Genomic DNA, 24,782 nt, shown 5'->3' on the forward strand with positions numbered 1-24,782 from the left:
CCAGAGCCCCCTGTGTACCTTTATTCTCTGTGTTAAAGACCTTGTCAAATGCATTTCCATCAATGATCCTTCATCTTCATTCTCTTTCCCTCTTCCCATCACAGGTCCCTGGTTTAAGCTTTCTCTTTGAAGGTAATACATGCTTGCAAAAAAAAAAAAAAATCCAATAATATAACATTTTATTTTTTATTTAAAAACTTATTATTTTAATTTTATGTATATGAGTGTGTTGCATGCATGTGTATAAGTGCACCCATGCCATGTAGTGCTCACGGAGATCAGAAGAAGGTGTCGGATCCCTTGAAACTGGAGTTGTTAGCTGCCATGGGAGTGCTGGGATCGAACTTGGGTCCTCTGCAAGGGCAGTCAGTGCTCTTAAACGCTGAGCCATCTCTCCAGCCCCCCATATAATATCTTAAACAGTAGGAAATAAAATTCCCTCCCTCCTCTCCTTACCATGAGCCATCATAAAAATAAAGTTTCTTGGCAATTTTTATAGGTCCAAGACAAGAGTGGCCTGAAGACTGGAAGGGTGGTGGTAGGGAGGGCTTTCACAAATCTGGATTAATTTAGCATATATAAGGACTTGTCAGGAATGTCAATAGTCAACTGTCTGTAGCATGTCACACTTGTCAAGACTCTGGCTAAGGCAACTGGAATTCTAGAAAGACACTCTAAGGTTTGTGCAAGGCATTCCTTCCTTAGCTACTCGAAGCTTTATCTTCCTGTCAGCGAGCAACACACCTGGACCGGATTCTTTCAGTTCCTCACACTGTCGCTTAGACTCATGCTTTTGAACTCCATCCTTTATTGAGGATCTGTACAAAATACAGCCTGAGGGAGACAGCTTCTTAGTAGACACTATCCATATTCCACAGGACACACACTAGCCATTCCTGCCAGAGTTTGAGGAGGCAACTTGAATTTTCTGAGTTGGCACGCTTCTGTTTCTCTGCCTTTTTTCTTTCCTTGCCTTTCGCTTCCTTCTGACTCCCCTTTTCCTTTTATCACTGATGAGAAGTATTACCTAACATCTCATCTTTTTGCTTGGGCTGTTGGGAAGCTCTGACCAGCTGTGGAGTCAACAACATCTATTTTTCTCGTTTGGGTGATTTCTAGTCTTTTTAAACCTAAGATTTTGAAACTTTCCTCAAACCCCTCCCCTCTTTTCAACTAGGAGGAAACATAAATAAGATGCTAAAGAACAGTTCGGTGTTGAAATTTTACAATTTATAGAAAAGGAAAATAAGGGCTAGACAGGTTGCCTTTGCCAAAGCTGCGAACAGCTGGTTAATGGAAGTGTTTAGACTAAAATCTGAGGAGTCTTGTCCTTTTCATTACCCGATATTGTTTCAAATTGGAGACTAATAATTCTTCTGCCTTCCCTTGTTGTGCACATTCTCTCGGCTTGTTTGCTTTTTACTTGCTCCTAGGAAGGGCAGCCAAACCTGAGGTCTAAGTGCTTTTCTTTCCACTCATCACCATCAGCATATCATCACCATCACCATCAGAGTCCAGGAGGGAAGCAGATAAATCCTCACGTCTTTGTTCTCTCCCTCCCTCTCTCTCTCTCTCTCTCTCTCTCTCTCTCTCTCTCCCTCTCTCTCTCTCTCGTTGCAGATTGTCCTTGACTTCCTATGTAGCTAAGGATGAACTTGAACTTTGGATCCTTCTGCATCCACTTCTTGAATGCTGGGATTACGGACATGCATCATCACCCAGGTTTTTAGGATTGAACCCCAGGGCTTCACACATGCTAGGCAAGGACTCTACCAATTAGTCTATATCCCCAGCTTGCTCACATCTTTTCATTTCTTTTTATGGATACTCAGCTCCAGCAACCTACCAAGTCCATCAGGTTCTTCAGATAAAATGGTGAGGCCACAGATGAAATGGCTTTAGTAATCAAGGTGTTCCTGATTATGGCATTTTTGCTGCAAAGTGTGAGCTCATCAAAAACCAAGGGACAATAAGTTTATTGCAACCTGAATAATTTTATATTTTATTTAAAGGACAGAGATATAGTTCAGTGGTACAGAATATGCTTGGCATGTGTGAAACTCCAGATTCAACCCCTAGAACCACAAATACACACACACACACACACACACACACACATACGCATGCACACAAAAAGGTAGTTTAGTCTCACAAACTGTGTGTGATTGGTCAATTGTATATAAAAATAGTAATGTCTACCTAAAATATTAATATGAAATAAAGATTCCTATTTACACATTTATTTTTCCTTTCATGGAAGAAACTTGGCAAATGTGAAAAAAAAAGTGTCCAGGAGGTGCTGGTGTGGATGGATATGCAGGGTGAATTGACAGGGATTCCTAGGTGCTATGGAGAAGAGAGTCACAGCCAGGAGCAGAGTGTGAGCCATGATCCACCTGAGGTGCCGTGATGTGTGGAGCTTCAGAGGCTCATGGAATGTGCTGAATCCTGTAACCGTTCTCCCATTTTCCAGGTATGTCTAGTAAGTTCTTGAGTTTCAATGTTCTGTCTATGAAATGGAACAACTTTAACTAGGTCTGTGCAGAGGGTGTGGTAAAGTTCCCCACAGAAGTTCTAAAACATAGAACCAGCTCATCCAAGTATTCAGCCAATTGTAGCTATGAAGGTTATGAGCTGGGTTAGAGCAACTACCACAGATCATGACTATTTCACTTAATCAACTAGGAAAGAATCACAAAGAAAAACCCAAGAGGACAGCACAGTTAGGGAAAGTGCTAACTGGGTGTTGGGTAAGGTCAGCTGAAAATAGGTAGCTGCAGAGGTGAGGTTTCACATGGCCACTGGATGAGACAGGGTGAAACAAACCAACGGACGAAGGCCATATACCTGGTAAATGTTTACTTCTGCTGTGCTTAAACTGACTGTAGTCAGGGGTTCCTCACACTATCACCAAGCCATAGATGACCAACAGCGCATAGATGTGGTCAAGTGATCTCTAGAGGAATACTTGGTACAGATCCCAAGTGCCATCCCAGGAGGAGAATCCAGGCAGAAGGGACGGCAGGCAATCAGATACTTGACAGTTGGAGGGGGAGACAGGAGAGCACCAACTTCTACGGGTGGTGGTGGTGGGGTTCTGGGTTCAGTCTTGTCACAGACCCATGTGGATCTGAACCTAATACATGTTTCCAGAAACTTTTTGTTACAGGAAGTGGCCTTTAAAGGTATTACTTTTATCTTGGCCGGCAGGGGTGGGGGTGCTTGTGGTCAGGAATAAATAAAGATGATAAAATGTCCAGATGTTTATTATGTAGCCCTGTTCTCATGTGGCAGTCACATTAAACAAATGTTGGATTCTACAACATTTTTAAGTTGATCTTATTTGTTCTTATTCATTAATATGAAAAGAAGAACTAAATAACACATAAAACAACAAACTAAAGTCAGGCTGGATTTTGTCTTTAACTTGGCAGAAAGAACAGTTTTGATTTTGGACTTGATGTTCAGAATGATTATTTGCTGCCTTTTTTTTTAAGAAGCAAATTTCTTCTCCAAATTTCTTTATGTTTTCGAACTGGAATAGCCCTCCTATATCCAGTCATTTCTTTGTTGGGTTTCTCAATGAGCAACAATAAAATAACCATAATAAGTTTTTCACTCAAAGCTCACATGATTCAAAGTTCTACAGCCTTTAAATGAACATATCTTGTTAAAATTTTCATGAAGATTAAACTGAAATTCTTCAGAGAGGATTTTTTTTAGTGGAGCAAAGTGTTCTAAATAAAAGACATTTGGGGTCTTTTATTTCTCTTTATTTTGTAAAAAGAGATAGCTTTATTAAAAAGTAAGTGTCTTAGATGGATTCTAGCACTATCATGCTAAGAAGCCTTATAAAATCTGGGTGTATTTTTCCCTTAATTTTACTTTTATGTTTTAATATAAAAAAGAGAAATGGAAATTCTACCAATAAGAATATTTTTAGTTTTGTAGAAAAACAACAAGAATAGTGCAGAAAATTTCCATATACCTGGCGCTCAGTATCTGATTTCATTAAGGTCTTAGTTTAACATCATGCAATTGTCATATGAATGAATGAATGGTTATCTACCAGGACTAACCACTGTACTAGTTGGTTTTATATCCTCATTGTGACAAAATGCCTGAGAGAACAACTTGAAGGTGAAAGGATTTATTTTGGCTCACAGGTTTAGGGGATCCAGTCCATGGTCTCTTGGTTCCATGTGCTTGGGCAGCATTATGGTGGCAGAAACATGTGGTGGAGGGGACTCTTCACATCATGGTGGACATGAAACAGAGGCAGGGGGTCGGGGGAGGAGGCAGGGTCCAAGTGTATCCTTTTAAAAATATGCCTCCATGACCTTCTACCTCCAAGGTCTTACCTCCTAAAGTTTCCACCACCTCCTAGAACAGAGCCACCTGCTCGGGACCAAGCACTTAGCACCTGAGCCTGTGGGATACATTTCACATTCACACATAACAACTACATTCTAATCTATGTTATTTTGTAGTTTCTACTGAATGTCTTTGTTGGAAGGAAGTCACTAGACACAGTGTAGACTTCAGGAGCAAAACACCCCATGTCTCAGCACAGGTAGGAATATTCATAAGCTATTTAGAATTCTTTTTCACAAGAGATTTGTCTATTCTACTTCCTGTGTTTCTTTATTCAATCATATTAGCATAGACCCATGAGTATTAATTTTGTGCTTTGGGCTATAACCAGTACTCCCTTACTTTGCTGTGGACTGCTCCAGCTTTGATCATGGGGCACACCTTCAGTTACCTCCTGTGTTGACACATTCCATCACTATTTCTGTTTGAACACTTCCTTTCTGCCTGCTACGTCCAGCTGCTTGCAGCTGATCCTGTATATTTTCTGTCTTAGTCCAGAATCAGCCTTCTTTAGGGAGCCTTGCTTCCTTTTATCATAGAATGGTATTTAGGGACTAGGCGTGCTCTTGGAATACTAGCTGTTTCTATGCCTTCTCAGATGACAGAACAAGGAAATATATATGTACCTAGCCCAATTAAACACACAGATCTACAAATATTTCTATAGGTAAGAGTCTACATAACACACTAAATAGTACTTCATTATGATGTTACAGAGATAGCTTTTGGCTTGTTTGCATCTTTCATTTTTCTCATTCTATAAAGGAAAGAGTGAATTTCAAATTTGAAGAGTTGAAATTGGATCTTTAGCTGTCAGTTTCCTTATCTATGTGTCCCACCCCACCACAGTAGGGCATGCTGGGCTGCATGTTGGACAGCCACTCCTCAGCCCTGCACAGGCATCCTGTACTGGTTTGTGCGACACGTCATGCCGTCTGTTGTGCTGACTCCATTCCTGCTGACTTCCATCACACAGGGTCATTTTTCTTTACAAAACTGACTCATGCTTGATGATTTATATCTTTGTCATTTATGTTTTTGTGAAAGTTCAAAACCAGGAGCCAAAACAAACTCCTGAATGCATTGAAGGCAAAACCGCTGTTTTAGACTTGACTTGTCATAACTCAACTTTGCCAAGACGTTAGGGAGAAAATGAATTACTTAGCTTCTGTGGGAAATGAGTTTTATATGTAAGCGGGCATGAGCCATGTCATATACAAAGCTTACTTGGATACAGGGCTTTACAGTTTACCAAGCACTTCTGCCTGTCCTGGATCACTTCTTCAGCAAGGCAGGATTATCTTCCCATTTATGGGAAAGAGTCCAAGGTCTGTGACAGCAGCAATGCTGCTGGGGACATACAGCAACCAGAGTTGTCACCAATTATTGCTGGCAATGTCAAATGACACAACAATATTACACAAAACTGCACAATACCCAAGAAAAAGACAAACCTACATCTATCTGTTTCAAAATGTTTCTGGTGGCTGAATCATAAAAACATCAAAAAGAACCCAAATATCCTCCAAAAAATAAATGGATAACTATGGCAGATCCATACAATGGATACTATTCAGATACTACCAAACTGTTGATGCATACAGTAACACAGAGCAACTTCCAATGCATCATGCTAGATGGACAAAGCCTACTATAAGGTTACATTTGCATGACATTCTGAAAAAGAGAAAAAGATAAAGAAAGGGACTGGCAAGATGGCTCAGTCATTAAGAGCACTGGCTACTCTTACAGAGGACCCAGGTTCAGTTCCCAGCACCCACATGGTAGCTCACAACCATCTGTAACTCCAGTACCAGGGGATCCAGCACTCTCTTTTGGCCTCCACAGGGGTTGAATGACACAGGTGCACTTATACTCATGCAGGTAAAACATTCATATACATAATAAATAAATAAATGAATAAATATTTTAAAAAGATAAAGAGAGAAATCAGGTAGAAGGATAAGCTACAAAGGGACAAAGGAACTTTTGGAATGAGGGAAACATTCTCTATCTTGATTATGGTGGTCACTATACAGCATATTCCTTTGTCAAAAATCAAAATATATACCAAAAGTGTGAGCTTTTAATTATATTAGTAAAGAAAAAAATAGAAAAGGGAGAGTAGATGGAAAGAAAAATTCAAAGATGCTAAGTAATCTATGTAATCAATTCCAAGTGGAACTAGGGATCAAACTCATTATCTTTGACCTCTAACTCCAGTGTCTTTTAAATCGAGAATAGATGCTAGCTGAGAATAGATAAGTATTTTCTCTTCTCTGCTCACTCACAATATCCCAGAGAGTGTGGACATCCTAGGTAATGGCTCACTCTTCTGTCTACACTTGGAAGCAGAGCATTTACTTTCCTACCTAGGAAGTACATTCATATTCAAGGACTTAGATGACCAGTAGCTAATCTATGAAGGGTGAAGCTGTATCTTAGTACCATGCTTCATTGTCAGAAATATTGTTGAGTAGATGGAGAGGTGGCTCAGCAGTTAAGAGGGCATACTGCTCTTCCAGAGGTTCCCAGCACCTACATCAGGTGGCTCACAATTGTCTGCAAGTCCAGATCCAGGAGATCTGACACCTTTGCCTGGCCTCCTCAGGCACCCATACACACTTGCATAAACCTACACACAGACACACACGTACACATAATCGATATCAAAAAAGAAATGTCAGAAAAGATTTGAATAAAGATTTATCTAAGAAGATTTAGAAATAGATGCTCTTCAAACTCACAGTTTGCTTCAGTGGAGAGAACTGTAGGAGAAGATAAATATTTCTGCGAAAATTGTCATCATTATACTGAAGCTGAGCGAAGTCTGATAAAGTGCCTGAAGTTATAAATATTCATTTGAAGCACTTGCTGCTAGTAGCTTGGAGTTTGATTGTTACGGCAGCCTGGACTTTCCAAGATCAACACTTCTTTGCTGACACCTCTTAAACCATCACTAGAAGAGCAGAGCACAAAGCCGACTAATGACAGCTATGGATTATTTGCTGTTGTAATGCACAGTGGCATCACAATTAGTGGTCATTGCACTGCTTCTGTTAAAGTCACTGACCTTAACAGTTTAGAACTAGATAAGGGGAATTTTGTGGTTGACCAGATGTGTGAAATAGGTAAGCCAGAACCACTGAACGAGGAGGAAGCAAGGGGCACAGCTGAGAATCACGATGATGGAGAAGTGTCAATTAGAGCTGGTGGAAATGTCCAGCCAAGTAAAGTTCTGAACAAAAAAAGTAGAAGCTATTGGGCTTCTTGAAGAAAAGAGCAAAGCAGATTATGAACTGTTTAACAACGTATCTAGTCCTGATAAGGTTGCCAGTACAGCAATTGTTGAAAATAGAAATTCTGAAACTAACAATAGTAATGGGACCCACGAACCTGATAGAAACAAGAAACCCAGTGACCAAACAAGAATTAACATGAGTGAATTTGAGAATAAAATTTCACATGTAGTGCAGAGCTTAAAGGAGTATGAGGGGAAGGTTGCTGTTTGATGATTCTGAAGTGAAAGTTACAGAAGAGAAGGCCTTTCCCCTTCGACATCTCCTACATCCCTACTTGCTATTTTATAAGAAATTATAGTAAGTATATGTTCCTTGTGTATATATTAAACAGACCTGGACAAACATTGGTAAAGTTGATTACATCAAAGTCTTTAGTTTCTCTTTTGAAGCTATTGGATATCATTGGTCTCTAGGCTTTTATATAAATAGTGAAATTTTAAACACTGAAAATCATGTTAATTTTTAGAATTCATTTTCTTCATAGAAACTAGTAATACATTAGCTTCTGTGAACAAACTTGTATAGATTCTTTATTCAAAATGGAAGCAATTAAACACTTGAATTTACACTGATCTTTCATGTTTGCTTTTTAAAATAAAATGCTTGTATTTGTATATAAAAAAAGAAATAGAAGCCCTTGAAAAGAAATTCAGTGTTGTTAGCCAGAGAAACCAAATCCAACCTAGGAGACATCATCTTACACCTCTCAGGATAACAAGAGAACAGCTAGCAAGTGCTGATGAGGATATGGAGAGATCAGAACCCTAAAACGTTGCAGACAGGAATGCAAAATGGTGCCACCCCTGTGGAACATGGTTTGTAATTCCACAAAATGCTACACATCAAATTACCATGACCCAGGAATTTGACCTCTAGGTATATGCTCAAGAAAAATGAAACATGTAAACACAAAAAAATTGCCAAAGTGTTTGACATTTTGTTATTATGCATTGTAACCATGAAGCATGAACAATCCAAATGTCTCTTCGTGGATGAATAGGCAAACAAAATATGGTATAATCACACAATGAGATATTATTCAGCCATAAACAGAAATGTATTGTTGCTACAACCTGGATAAACCCTGAAAACTTACCCTGAGTGAAAGAAGCCAGTCAAAGCATGTGCCACAGGGATGGAAACAAGAGGAGTGCTTTCCAGTGAGAATGGGAGTGAGCGCCAGTGTGGCTTCAAATGTACATGGGTGTGTATGTTCAGGAAGTACAACTCAAATTGCAACCCACAAATAAACAGAGAAAAATGTTGCTGGAAGTGGAAAAAGCACGAGGGCAGGAGGACTGGGCATCCCAGGCTGAGGGTGCTGCACCGCTGTGCTGTCAGGGGAGCTCTTCCCTCTAGGTCGCTCATGTTGAAAGGCTGGCTCCAGACTGTCCCCTCCTATACTGAAAGCCTTCTCTCTTTGTTAGGAGTGTAGCTGCTTCTGCCTGTGGGACCTGCCCAGTTATGACAACCAGGCTGAGGTGGATCAGACAAGAAATCAGTGTAGGGAATGAATAGAACAGCTCAGGCTACAGTCTACAGGACACAGCCACAGCAAAGCCCTCACGGCAACTCCATCTCTGGCTAGGGAGCATAGCAAAGGAGTAGTGGGGACAGAATATTTTAGATTCAGTGCTTTTATTAGTCTTTTTTTTGTTGTCAATAACAATATAACAGATCATATTAAAATAATTCTTTAAAGAAGAGTTTTATTTGTTCTCACAGTTCTGGAGGCCAAAAGGCCATATCTGATGGTGACCTTCTTGTTGGTAGAATCCTGGAGCCAGTACCAGACATCACATACCAAGACACATATGTGTGTGCACACGTGTGTGCCTCTCCTTCTTATAAAACCACTAATATTCATTCAAGGGGCTCCACCTTGATAATTTATCTAATTCTAATCAGTTCTCAAAGGCCCCACCTTTCAACATCATAAAATATTCACTCTCTGAATACCTCAAAATGGGGACTAAATTCCAACATATGAATCTTTAAGGGACACAAGGAAACCAAAGCACTGTCCTGATCATGCATCACATAACAACAGGGACATATTCAGAGAGGAGCAATTTCATCCTTGTGCAAACATAATGACTGTGCTTATATAAATCTAGGTGGTGCAGCCTATTGTACATTTAGGCTATGCAGCATAACCTATTGTGCCTAGTGTGGAAGTCTATAAAGCACACTACTCTACAGAATACTATAAGACAATTATAACACAAGAACAAACATTTTCTACCTATATGTACTTGGACATAGAAAAATATTGATAGGAAATTTCAATATTTTATTATTTTTTTATGTGTATGAGTGTTATGCCTGCATGAAGGTAAGTGCACCCATGTCGTGCATTGCCCGTGGAGGACAGAAGAGGCTGTTGGATCCCCTGGAACTGGAGTTACAGATGGTTGTTAGCTGCCATGTGGGTGCTGAGAATCAAACCCGGGTCCTCTATAAGAGCAGCCAGTGCTTTTAACCACTGAGCCATCTCTCCAGCCCCTTTTTTTCAAAGGTTTTTTAAGTCAAAAGAAGAATAATATTTTGTGATTATAGGAAACTAATTCTACTGTACATAAATGAAATCTTGCTGGAATACAGCCATGCTCACTTGTTTGTGTGTTATCCATGCTACAGTGGTAAACAGAGTAATTGCAAAAAAAGGTTAAATGGTTCACAAAGTCTAAAACATTTGTCATGTGTCCTTTCAAAGAAAAATGTGGGGCAACTCCTGGCCCAAGCCATGTGGTGGGGAAGAGGCTATGAGGAAGGAAAGCTTTTACCTTTTGAGTAGGTGCTCTAGGATCATTTCTATTACTGTGACAAATACCCTGACAAAAAGCAACATAGAGCAGGAAAGGGTTTATTCAGATTACAATTCTAGATTACAGTCCATCCTAGCAGAGAGTTCACAAAAGCAGGAGCTTGAGACAGCTGATCACACACCACATCCATAGTCAAGAACAGAGAGTGGTGAATGCACCCATGCCACCTGCCTGCTTGCTCAGCTAGCTTTCTTCACCCCTAAACAGTTCACGGCCTAGCCTGGGCAGCCGTGCTGCCCACAGTGGACTGGGTCCATTAACAGCCAAGACAGTCCCCCATGGACATGCCCACAGGGCAACCTAATCTAAACAATCCTCAATTGAGACTCTCTTCTGAGGCGGTTTATAGGGGGTGGCAAGTTGGCATTTAAAACTAAATGGAGATCATTATCATTAAGGTAGATGGTAGTGGCAGATGAGGGTGCAGGGTTAGAGGACATGTAGGGAAAGCTTGCTTGAGAAGGTGGAGGAGCAAAGGTATAAACCTCACTGGTGTCTTTGCACGCCCACACAGGACAGGGGAGGTATGCAGGGGTAGGAAGACATAAATGTAAGTTTGTGGCAGAAGAGACGGAAAAGCTTTCCTGTTCTTGATGAACCGATAGCATTCATAGTATCTGCTTTATTTTACAGCCCAGTTAAACATATCTGTTGTCATATCTCTCAGCAAGAGGGGATTTTCTAAATGTTCTTGTTTATAAATGTGTAGAAGATTTTTGCACAGAGAGTCATGCTTTTATTGGCCAAAGAAAGTGAGCACTTGCTGGTTTTCTGGCAATCCTAACAAAAATACTGAAGTGTATTTATACTCTGGGGGCCAAAATGAATTTCAAAATGACATTGCTCAGATACATGATCAGCTAGCTTTCCTCTTCTGCCTCCACTGGATTTTACAACTTTGTCTGAGCCCTTCCTCTGAAATCTACTTCTACGAGTAAGTTAACTGGTAGTCTCCACTGTCACACAAACACAAAGAAGCTTCCCTGCCTGGCTTCTCCATGGATTGCTCACCAACCAGTGGGTAAGGCAGCAAGCTAAATCCACTGAAAATACCATATGAAATTGTCTTTTTAAAACATTTTTTTCTTGTATTTTACAGTGTGATTTTATCAACATTACATAACAATCACAAAAACATTTACTTCTCACTGTTTTAAAGTGTAACGGTATTCAAGACTGGATTTCAAACTATACACAGGGAGCTTCTTGTAGAACTCGAAAACTTCTGTCTTAAAGTCCCTTAAGAAAACAGTACATACCCACCCTCTTGGGATAGTTTAAGATTCAAGTGTGACAACTCTGGGCTGTAGTATAAGATCCTGACTTCAAAGTGTTTCATTTTATATCTCTATTAAAAAGACCAAGGAAACTTGAGACAAGATCAGGAGTCTGGAAGCTGTGTTCTACCTCTAGCCAGAAGTGTCATGTTGAACAATCTCTTAGCCACTCTGAGCATCAGTTTGTGCTCCAGAGGACAAAAGTTAGACAAGATGATTGGCAGTACCCCTTGGAATTTGGGCGCTGGAGTTTGATCTCATGGAGTTGAACTGCAGCTGCACTGTTTATTTTTCCTAAGCAAGTGACTTGGTCTTTCTAACCCTTTATTTACCCATCTGTCAAATGAGGGTAATTCTGCTCCCCAGGTAGTGTTGTTATGATCATTAAGTGGGAACTGAAAGCACAATAATGTACCACATGGCAGGTAACAACTGTCCATAACTCTAGTTCCATGGGATCCAACAGCCTCTTTTGTCCTCCGCAGACATTGCACGACACAGGTGCACTTACCTACAGGCAGGCATAACATTCATGCTCATAAAATAAAAAATAATAAATAAAATATTTAAGAAATCTTTGAAAATCATAAAAACCTGTTTTTTGGCTCATAGGATGCACAATAACAGATAGTGGGATGAGTTTGGTTTGATCTAGGTCAAACTTCCCACCCAAACCATGAGCTTCTTCCCAGCTTTATAGTCAGACAACAACTTATGAGGAAATTACTCAGCCCCCTTTCACAGTTGGGGAAATGGGCTCAGATAAATCATTTGGCCAAATGCACCGCTAATAATTAAGGGGGGCAGGATTTGAACCCATGACGTCTGAAACACAGCACATATTCTTGACTACCTAAGATGGTCTTTGTGACTATCTGATGCCATGAACATCCCAGTTACTCCAAAATGTTCTATCTGGGAAACCTCTCATCCAGCCTCCCAGCAAGTTGCTAGCACACCAAGATTCTTTGCTCTAAACATCTAGGACCATTTTCTTCATTTAATATCATTAATATCTTTAGCATCTCCTTGTCATCTCCTGAAACTCTCTTCTGCTGAGTCTTTCTGTATCCAGTTTCCTCTTCAATCTGCAATGGACCATCCTGCCTAGCACATTCGGGCAAGCTGGATCCCTCATCTGACCTGCTTTCCTTGCTGTCTGGGTACTTTTCAGCCTTTACTGACCTAGAGCTCTCATCTTGGAGCGGGGGTTGGGGGGGCGGGCAGGAAGGGAGTGAGCCTCTCAACTGTTGAATATTTTAAATATTTCACATGTATATCTTTTGTTCATATATATATATATATATATCTTGATAGTTGGTAAATGCAAAGCATTTTTCTTAGGACTGGGATGTAGCTCAGTTGATAGAGCTTGCCTAGCACACATGAGACCCTGGTTTGTATATCAAGCACCAGAATAAAAAATGTCTTTCTTTTTGGGGCAACTTTAACATGAATTGAGTTGCCTGGTGGAGGGGAAAGGGATAATTCCTAAAGAAGTGGAGGCATGATGGTGGCTGTGGGCACCTAAGGAATGAGAAGAAGGGTACAGGGGCCAGAGATGTCAACACATGCCTTGACTGCATTTAGTCCAGGGCCAGTCCTGCATGCTTTCTGCCCTGATGATGCACACACAATTTTAGTGTCTGTATAACTTTTAAAGTATGAGGTGTGATGAGAAGGAATGAAATTTGTGCCTACGTGAGGCTTCTGGAATTTGAATCATGGGATTAAGATCTCACTGTGTAAGCCCACATGGTCAGACCCCTGTGCCAGGGCAAGAGAGACCCAGACCTCACTATCCTCGGCATCTGTCCTGCTCTGACCTGCAGTGGAATGTTCAGCCCTTTCCTCGTTCCTTCCCTGCTTCTCCAGGGACTTGTGGGCAGGCTCAAGGCCCAGGCCTACCTCCTTCCTGCCCACAGGGTTTCCCAAAGTTGGATCTGTAGTGCACACTGGCTTCCAGACACTCAGTATTTTTGTGAAATGCTCAAATGGGAGAGTCCCTGTGTATACCGATGTAACAAATAACACAAAGTTCCTCAATGAAAAAAGCAACTCACTTAGCACTGTTTGCTCATAATGTGGCTTATATGCTAGACATTGCCTCTTCACAGAATGCATGTCAACATCCCATGGGACTTATACCAGGAGACCATACCCTGGTCTCCTGGGATTACTTCTAAAGTACTCACACAAACAGCAGTTTGCACCCACATTCCATGATAAGTACTTGTTTTGCAATAAATGCAGTATATTATGGACACAGGGAGTTTGGGCTTTGGGGGTCAACAACATACTATCTATGTGAATGTACACCAAATTATGCACTCATAAACACAAGTATATTTAATAAAAGTAGATCAGACTAAGTATGTAATCTTTTTCATTCATTAAAATACTATATTGTATCAGTGAGTACATAGTTCTATATCAGTAAACACAGTTTTACATTATTAAACATTAGATATCCTCAAATAGTTGTCAAGTTAACCAATCTTTTCCTTTCCTTTTGATAGAATAATTTCCTTCATGTATCTATTATTAATGTGGCTTTCATGAGTATCTCAAGTTATACCCAGAGAGAGAATAGAGAAGCATCTGTTGGATGACTGTAGACTTAGGAGACCCACATCTATCCTAAAAATTCTTTGTGAGGAAGGACCTTATTGTTCAAGGCCAACCTGGAGAACATTCTCTAGCAGTGTTCCAGAGGCTTTCTAGTAATTCCAATTTGGATATTCTTACCAACAATTTGAATAAATATATGAAATATTTTTATGAAACCTAAATATGAAAGAGTTCGTAGTGGTAGCTAATTAAATACATAGCTGAATTAAGATTCTATTTTGAGGGACTTCAGTGCTCCAAAATTAAAGTTCAACAGAGTTAAATATGTTTATAAGGAGAAAGATTTTTCTTTTGGCTTAAAGAAGATTTTTTAAAAGCCTCATCATAATGGGCTTGTTGAAATAAACTTCATCTTTGAAGCTTTTATCAAAGGCTGGGTAAAAGCTTCAAAAAAGGGAATTCCTACATTTGGTGAATGATGTATGTTTATAACCTTACCCTCAAACCTTGGGGTTAAGTTCATAATTGTGCCTGGGAAAAGCCTTCCTTCCTACCCTCCAAAGCTCTGAGCCTTAGACATGCTCAAGGGAGCTATGCCTTTTTGACCTTGCTTTTCAAAACTCTCATGCATCCAGTCTTTGTCTCTCACTTGGCATGAAACACTCCAGGGATCATTTATTGAGAACCTATCCTGTTCTTTTACATTTTATCTTAAGTGCCACAACAACCATGTGAAGTTGATAAAGCTATCACAATGTATACATGAGAAATATAAAGCTGAAATCAGTTTATATCACTTGTTGAATTACTTACTATTCTCATCAATATGACCAAATACTTGACAAAAAGGAACTTATTTTGGCTCACGGTTCAAGAGGGGATACAGTCCATCATGCTGGAAGGTGTGGAGGTGGGAACATGAGACACCTTATAACACTGCACCCACAGTCAGGAGCTAGAGAAAAATGGATGCTGGCATTCAGCTTGCCTTCTTTTTCCTTTTTCACCCAGTCTGGGACTCCAGCCCATGGGACAGTGTCACCACATTCAGAGTAGGTCTCCTTAGTTAAACCTCTTTGGATGTACCCTTATACACATTCCCAGAGATGTGTCTTCTAGGTAATTCCAAACCCAGTCAAGATGGCAATGAAGATGAACCTTCATTGTGAGAAAGCTATGGAGCCCAGGCGTCACAACAGAGCCATCCTCTTCCCACTAACCCAGAGTACTTGCTAACTACCATGCCTCCTCTACTTGTTAGTGCTTGGTATTGTCTTTCCTCCAAGTATATGCTTATTCAGTATTTTAAATCTTACATGCCTTGAAATACATAGTAAATTCTTCAAAGAGGCATGCTTTACTTTTCTTTGTATTTCTAACAGCACTCATTCCAATAAATAATTGATAACAACAAGTAGCATCATTCATTAATTTATTTATTGAGCATTTATTATATACCTGGTACTATGTAAAGAGAGACACAGCCATGAACAGGTTAGAAAAATTTCTAGTGTAAAGAGAAAAGAGCAAAAAGCCAAAGATGTCCTTGACTTTTGAGCTAAGAAATGATCAAGAGAAGCCTGCAGCTACAGTGTGACCCAGGTCCTATGCAGACAGAACAGGAAATAAAAAGGCCGTGTGGAGGAAACTAGGCAGTATGTTCAGGGAAGAGATGAAGTTCTGTGTGGCTAGACCAGAGCCAGAGAGATGATGGGTGGGCAGATCAAAGGAAGATTGGAGAAGTAGGTGGGTGCAGACTCTTGTGGGGTCTTGAGCCATTAGGGGGACTTTCAGCAGAAGAACATGATGTTTACACTTATTAAAGATCCTTCTGGCTGCTGGATAGAGTCAATTACACAGGAGGCCAGCATGAAAGCACGGGGAGGTGATGCCGTGGTGGTGGCCTCCAAGGTGGTGGCAGATGAAAAGAGAAAGAGCTGTTCGGCTTAGGGTGCACTTGCTAGGAACAGATGGGATGTGCTGATGCTTTAGATGTTGGGGGTTCAGGAAAAGAGTAAATCAAGCATAGCTCCTAGGTTATTGGCCTGAACACTTGGTAAGAGAGTGACGCTATTAACTAAGATGGAGAAAGATGGTTGTGTTGGGTAAGTGAGGATGACACTGGGTGCTCTGTGAACTGGGAGGGAAGAGGCAACAGATCTGTTTTGAGAGCTTCTTAGACGTTTTTAGAACATAAGCTCTGTTAGAACAAAGGCTTTACCTGCATTGTTCTGTCATAGATGCTTGTGCACAAAGCAGAAATTAGTACATAGGATGGTACAAAAAAATGCCCAAGAGAGGCACTGAGAAGACAGTTGGATTTATAACTGTTTAAATCTTTTGGGCAAATGCAGATCCTCAAGAAAGCATAAATACATTCCTCCCTGGCTCTTACATGTGCAGTAAAGATCTCTGAGACAGTGGTTTTTCAAAGAGCTGAATTAAATATCCTAATAGGGTCAGCTAATGCAGTCCAGAGAGAGACTCAAAATCCCAGTCTCTGACTAAAGCTTACATAATTTTTCCCACGATGCTCAAGGTCATCAAGGTAATCTGATCACAAAGGCCGTGAATGGCTGCTGCACAGATTCCTGGGTCACTTTTACTATTTATGATAACAATGTAGCTACTATGATAATAGTAATAATACATCAAAATTCTTGTTTATTTTCTGGTTTCTACCAGAATCATTCTTATTTCTACCAGTCTCAAGGAGGAAGTGCTACTTTGAGGTCTGCTTTAAGCAGGCAAAAGCAGGTCTCCAACGGGGCATCCTGTGTGTCTCCCAGTGTGAAGGTGACAAAACATTTTCAGTATCTGGGAGAGGATGGGGCTGAAGTCAAGAGCACTTTGAAATCAGAATCCCCTTGAAAAGAAAATGCTTTCATTCAGAGTAAGACAACCAAGTTCAGGGGTAAAGTCTCTCTCTAGCTTAAGAACGAGCTCAGGACTCCAGAATACCCATTTAAATCCTAGCTCTCAAAGTAAAGACCATTTCTTCATCTGGCCTGTGTCTATATGTCTATAGCTCCTCATTTGTTAAGTGGTTGGTGATCATAATAATAAAGTTATACTGGAATTTGTTATCAATAGTGATTCTGAAAAACGCAGAGTTTTTTTTTGTTGTTGTTGTTCTTGTTTTGTTGTTGTTGTTTTTGTCTTTTTGAGACAGGGTCTCTCTATAGCTCTAGCTGGCCTGGAACTCACTATGTAGACCAGGCTGGCCTTGAACTCACAGAGATCTGCTTGCCTTTGCCTCCAGAGTGCTGGGATTAATGGTGTGCACCACTATGCCTGGCTAAAATGCAGGGCTTTAAAACTATCATCAAAGAACTACTGTGTTTTTGTTCTCTGCTAAGTGCTTTACCTATGCCATCTCTCTAAGGTTGCACTATTATTATCTATGATGGGTCATCTGGGTAGTCAACTTAATTGGACCGAGATTAGCAAAGCACATCTCTGGGTGTGTTTGGGAGGCTGTTTTCTAAAAGAATTACCTAACTGAGGAAGGCCTCTCTGGATATGGGTAGTATCACTCTGAAAGCTGGGGGCCTGGCTAGGGTAAGAGGGGAGGAGAGAACCAAGTACAGGTGCTCTCTCTTTCCTTGTGGCCTCTTATGAAATGAACAGCCTCTGCCACATGTGCCCACTGCCATGATGTATTGCCTCATGCTGGGCCCCAAAACATAGAGCCACGTGATCGTAGGCTGAGCCCCCTGGAGCTGCGAGCCAAAATAAATCCTCCTCTCTTAACTGCATTTCTCAGGTATTGAATCACAGCAGCAGAAAGCTGACTAACATATTGCCTCATCTAAAGATGAGGGAGTCACAACTAGGGCCATAGCTGAGTAGTAGAGTGATTGCTTCACATGCATGAGGTCCTAGGTTTAATCCCTAGTACGGGGGATTAAAAAAGACTAGCTGACCCTGGATTAGACAATTGGGAATGGTGGATTAGAACCCAGGTAGCCTGACTCCGGAGCTGCCTTTGAGTGACAATGTGCCATCACTTGCCATTGCTGAATGTTGCTGTTAGTGAGGAGAGTCCTTGGGGTGCTGTTTTGACCATGCTCAGTTAATATACGATTCTTGGGGTGAAGTGTACCTCAGGGGAGGCAGCCTCTGGGGAGATGTGCTTCTGTCAAGGAGAAAATAGGTTTTCCAGTGAGCTGAAATTTTACTTCTTTAGGCGTCTACAAGCCCTTTCTTTTACATGTATATTTATTTGAGGAAGAAGGTTTTATGTCAGCTCTGAACAGATGATTTGCTCAGCTGTCTGCTTTTATAAAATAGGGAAAAGAGTTTGATAGGAAACATTATTCAACACAGTGGAATACCTAAGTTCAAAACTATTTCCCCCAAACATTTCAAGGGAAAGGCAATACTTCACCACCATTCTCTGCTTTGTGTGCTGCTTGCTATGAAGTGGTCTGTCCTCAGCTCCAGGCACACAGATTTCAGGATGTTAGAATCTGTTGGAGTGATAGCTGTCACATGGGAAGTACAGAAAGGATTCTGGGGGGGAGGGGGCTCAGCTCAAACTGCTCTTCTCTGAGAAGATGCTTAGTTTTTCTCATTTGTCTTTTCTGCACTTTGGCATTCTTTATACATAAGTGCCTCTTTTTTTTTGTCTTTTTGAGACAGGGTCTCTCTGTAGCCCTAGCTGGCCCGGAACTTACTGTGTAGGCCAGGCTGGTCTTCAACTCACAGACATTCACTTGCTTCTGCCTCTCAAATGCTGGGATTAAAGGTGTGTACCACCATGCCCAGCCTGATAAATGCCTCTTGAACTGATGAATGGATAGTCTGCTAAGAACTACCAGTAGACAGAATAAACAAGAACAGAAAGTTGTTTCCGGCCACCAAGTCTGTGTGGCTGAAGGAAGCAGGTTGGTGAGTGACATGGCTGGGGACACACAAGAGGGATAGGTAAAGATACAGGGCCCAGAAGCTTCTAGGGTCCCTGTGTTACTGAGGGCTTCGATGTAGGGCTCATGAACAGCCTTCACACCAGCCAGCTTGGAAGAGGAGTCCAAACAAATGGCCTTGCTGTGAGCCACTCAATGAGCGAAGACTGTGCTCTCAGAGTGTAGGAAAAAGTGGAGCTTCCCATGGTCTCCTCAAGCTGAATATGACTCCCCAGCCAGAGATATCAACTATCTGTAACACAAAAGAAGGCCTGGCAGTGGTGTGAGGAGTGGCAGGCCATGAAGGCCAAAACTCAGCTTAGGGATGGATCCTGAGAACTAGTCATCACAGGTGAACAGCATAAGAGCAGAGGCCATATTAAGGGGGCATGAGGTTTGCAGACCAGGGACTTGGAACTGTGACTCCAGGATGCTGCCCATTTACCCAGTGCTTCACCGTGGACCTGTTGAGAAAATGGAGCAAGAGAAAAAAGACAAGGGGGGACTTCAGTCTCTACGTGTCTCTGCTCAGCTGCAGGGATCTCTGTGGTAAAGAAGATTTTGGGAAAAAGCCTTTGTCTCTTCTAGAAAAGATAAATGGCTTGGGAATTTATTGTAAAGGGGATAAAGAAGTAAGATGAAAGAGAATGTTGGCTAGCTGTAGAAGCTGGATAAAGGAAGGGAAAGTGGGCAAAGAATATGATTTGAGACTGAACAAGAGGCTTCATGGGTAGGCAAGAAGTGAGGCAGCTCATCCAGGAAAGGGAAGGGAAAACACAGGATCCTGGGAGCTTTAGCTCAAGATTACGGCCTCAGAGATCATCCAGTCTAAGAGGGTCCAGAAAGATCTTTCTCCCACACAGGGCTGGGTCCAATATAGATCTGACTCCTACCTGTTTGAGGACTTCCCCCTCCCATGGGCTTCTGGGTATTTTCAGGGAGGAAGACTTCCTGTAGGGTACCTCTTTAATGTCTTTAATGTGTACCTCAGCCTCATAGGGCAGGAGAAAGGGGCTTGGGAAGAAATGCTGTCAGTGATTTATCTCCTGGCCTTCCTTTGTGTCAGCAAAACCTTTCCAGTTGTTTCATGGCTGTTCTCAGAGCTGCATTTCTGCCATACTTTCTTAAGAACAAACATTATGCAACATTGCATCAGTACTTTTCTCTGCTTTCCCCTCATTGGAGCTACATCCTTATGTACAGAGTTGCTAGAATGTGGGAAAATTCTAGCTCATGAATATGTTCTGCTGGCAATCAGGAGCAAGCTACCTCACTATGCCAGGGAGTCATGCTCATGATGGAAACAGACAGATTGTCTTCCTGTTGGGATGACTCTCCTGCCCTACAATTCCCCCAAATCTATCCATTGCTCAAGACCCAGCCCCAGACTCCAGAGCCCAGCAGTGGGGGCTCTGCTCGCCCACCCCGGCACCTCCACCCGCACTGTCTGTGGCACTCACGCTGAACGTACTTTCTGCCTTTTTTGGTAGTTATTTGTGTCAGCGCCTGGTAGCTTTTGGCAGCTGCGGACTGTTACTTACTTTTCTTAGAGCTCATCCACCAACTGCCCTGCTTCTGAGAAGTGGTAAATAAATGGAACAGGATGGTTGACTGCACCAATAAATGCATCTGCTTCTCCTCTGGGACTAGTACTCTGCAATGGGCTGGCCTCTCTTTCTTCTAAGATCCTGTAATGTTCTAAAGAATAGTTTCCTTCTCTTGAAGGAAAGCACATCTAATTCTGACAGAACCAATGTATAGGTCAATGATGTATAGGTCCGTGAACTATTGCTAATTTTTTATTTGTAAAAACATGCTTGGCTCATCATCAGGGAAGACAGAGAGAAGGCTAAAATACAGAGGCGTCTTGAGTAAATTATTGAATGAATAAGGGACTAGTGGCAGAAGTCTAGACAACAGGAAGCGAGATAACAAGGAGAAATAGAAAGAGGAGTAGAGATGGAGAACCCCGTGGGAGAGTTAGAAAAAGAACCAGATAACAAGGGAAGGCGGAAAGGAGACCCTGGACCGATCAACTTCTGAGTCAGCAATTCTAGTTATACTAGAAAGTTGGCTTCATATTTCAGAAGTAGAAAGGCACCAAGAAGAGAGAGACTCAAGGCAAGTCTGGATTCTGATATCCACTTACCTACTTACTATGTGACTGAACAAGTGACTCAGCCTTTCTGAACTCATTTCATTGTTTTAAAACCTTCTTTTGAAACAATTTTAGATTTAGAGAAGAGTTGCATAAATAGTACACAGTTCCCAAATATTCTTCTCTCAGCTTCCCTCAGTGTTAACATCTTTCATAATCATAGTACCAGCACGAAAACCAGGAAATTAACATGATTCAGCAGCTAACTCAACTATAAGCCTCGTTAGGGTTTCACAGTTTTTCCCATTAGTTTCCTTACTCTCAGTCCAGTATTCGCTAGCAGTCGACAGTGCACTTCCCAGTCAGGTCTCCTTCTTGCCTCCAGCCTTGATAGCTCTTCAGTTGTTTTCATGCTTCATGGCTTTGACACTTTTTGAAGCATCGACTGACCTTCATTTGGTGTGCCTGATGTTTCCACATGACTAGATTCAGGTCTGCATTTATGGCAAGAGCACCATAGAGGTGATGCCATGCCCCTTTAAAGCAGGAGGTACAGGTGGATATATCTCAGTATTGGTCAAGGTAACCTTGAGATCGGGTCTGTAGCTGGGTTTATCTACTGTTCTAGTCTCCGTGTGATTAGCAAGTATCTTGAGGAGAGATGTTTTGGGGCTATGCAAATACCCATCTCCCACCACATTTACTTCCAGCCAGTAACTTTAGAATTCATCATTGGTTCTGCATGTAGCATCAACGGCTGTTGCTTTCTAATGGAGACTCCCTACTGCCTCATTTCTTCAACTCTCTTCATCATGGTAATTCTTTAAAAAAATAAAGTTTTACTAGTTTTAATTATGTGTACACATGTGTGCTTGTGTAGGGGTGTGTGCACATGAGTGCAGGTGCCTGTGGAGGTCAGAGACATTGGATTTCCCTGGAGCTGGAGTTATACCTTGTTGAGAATATCCCAATGAGGATGCTGGGAATTGAACTTGGGTCCTCTGGCAGAGCAGAAAGCAATCTGAACTGCTGAGCCATCTTTCCAGTCCCTTCATGATAAATCTTCTATAAGGATACCTAATGCCACCACATTCCATTAATTTATTTAGTATTATATCAGTATGGGCACAAGCATATTAATTTTACTTTATCGTCAGAATCTAACACCATCATTACTTATTTACTGTCTAAACTTCACTTTCTTCATCTACGAGACAGGGGTATCAACAACAACTTTAAAGTGATTACATGGGGTTAAAAAATATGGAGATAAAGCCAGGCATGGTGGCAGTTACCTTCAGTCCCAGCACTCAGGAAGCAGAGGCAGATGGATCTCTGTGAGATCAAGGACAGCCTGGTCTACATAACAAGTGCCAGGTCAGCTGGGGCCTGTCTCAAAGCCAAAGCAAAAAAAAAAAAAAATGTGGAAAGGTCCAGCCCAGCCCAGAGTGCCTATTAAACACAGGGGAGCTCCTTTCTTCTCCTTTCCTTTTGTTTTATCTTTCCTTTCTTTTTCATGTGTCATATATGCACATGTTCGTGTGTGTGTGCACATGCATGAAGAGACCAGAGGTCAAGTTAGGTGTCTTCTTCAATCCTTCTCCACCTTGTTTTTTGACACATGGTCTCTCATTGAACCTGGAACTCACTGACTCAGCAAAGCTGACTGGCCAAAGATCGCAAGGGCCCACCTGTCTCTGCCCCCAGCCTCCCAGGGTCCTTTCCTTTCTGTGTGGAAAGTCATGCTAATTTGGAGGTAAGGCCATTGTAAACAGATGAAAATCTGAATGTAATCATTCCCTTTAATGTAACACAGTTTGGTAAATGATTCGAATTTAGCTAGCCCCAGGCTGCTTGGTGGAAACTCCTCGGAATCTGCCTGTGGTGACTACATGGACTGACTTTTTAATCAGCATGCCCATAATGTGTATGAAAACAGATGCTTGAGAATACTTGAAAATAGTCTGTTCTCTTAAGTAGTTTAAATGTTTTCCCAGAAATCTTATTTATGCTCTGAAGTTGCTTAGCTAAACTATTTTCAGAGATAGCCCAAAGCATGCCTCGACCCAGCTGTGGGTCACACCATCTCTAGCTCTGTATCAGTTAATCATTGATTCATCTTTGATTCCCAGGCCATGATGGTGAATGGAAGAAGTCCAAGTTTGATTTAAAATTAGATTTTTAAAAGTTCTGGCAATTCACTTGGACATTCAGGTCTAATTTTTTTAAAAGACAAGAAGAGGGTCTTAAAGATGTGAGCATGAGTAGATTTGGAAATTGAAAATAAGTTATGAAACTGTAGAAGCCACGAGTAAAAATCATTCAGTTTATGGGAACTTTCACTTTCCTGTCCATTTTTATCAGCAAGAAAAATCAAGAACATCAGGAGACTTATTAGAAAAAAACACAACTCTGGGGCCTTGTGGTTTGCAAGCTTTCCTGGGGACTCCTAGTCATTCTGTCTTAGTTTGGGGTGGGACCAGGACTCTGCAGCTGTAACAGACATCACCTCCAATGCAGGTGAGGGGCAGGAGCCTGCAGTGGTTCAAAGCCCTAGATCTGGAGTCAAAATACATGGGTTTGGATCCCACGATGACCTCAAATCCCCTGTATAACCTTGAGCCAGTGACTGTCCCTTGCACCTCATTTTCTCTATTGGAAGGATGGGGTCCATGTCAATAACTGTCTCCCAAGGTTGCTGTAAAGAGCTAATAGTGGTACATGTGATATAGTCTGTGGATAACAGACCTCTCACTACATAGACCAGGCTGGCTAAAATCTCAGAGACCTACATACCTGCCTCTGTCTCCAGAGTTCTGGAAGCAAAGGCATGCACCACCATACCTAGAAATGGTATTTGGACAAGTCAGGACACAGAGCCACTGGGCTCAGCCAATAATTTTCTCCACTGGGCCTCATGGTCACTGACATCTACTTTAACTTCCAGGGTCTTCACTGGCAAGCTATGGGGCGGAAGAGTGTGGCAAAACATTAGAAAGGGCTTAAGTAACAAAGACTGATTGACCCTTCCTCAACCAGAGATATATATGACCCATAATGAGAGGGTTTGTTGGCATTGGACAGAGATTACTAAAGACCAAAGTCAGAAACTGCTCTACTTGTGGAACTCAACCAGCCAACAACCAACAATACCCTGATTAAAAGAAAACTCTGGGGGAGGGTACATTATGAAGAGACAGAAAGACCCTTTAAGTTCAAGAACACAGCATGTCTGACCCAGCATTCCCGGAGCCCTGTGTCTCCTTCCTGTCTCTCTTCTTTGGCCTAGGCCACAGAAATGCCAGTCATTGTTTCTTTCCTTCTCACTGAGTTCCTAGATGCCATTTGAAAGCTCCATCCTCTGTTCTCATACTCAGTCATACCTGTGCTGTTTGGAATTGGCTACTGGCTTGATCTCAGAGGTT

The 24,782-nt window shown here is 41.5% G+C and overlaps 1 protein-coding gene across 2 annotated transcripts in view; it reads right to left on the minus strand.

Moving 5' to 3' along the window:
• Positions 1-24,782, minus strand: part of Plce1 (phospholipase C epsilon 1) — a 351,996-nt gene that overhangs the window by 131,691 nt on the left and 195,523 nt on the right. The window lies entirely within an intron of this gene.

This window comes from Nannospalax galili, unplaced genomic scaffold, assembly GCF_000622305.1.
Source record: "Nannospalax galili isolate Female #2095 unplaced genomic scaffold, S.galili_v1.0 scaffold1027, whole genome shotgun sequence".
NCBI lineage: Eukaryota > Metazoa > Chordata > Mammalia > Rodentia > Spalacidae > Nannospalax > Nannospalax galili.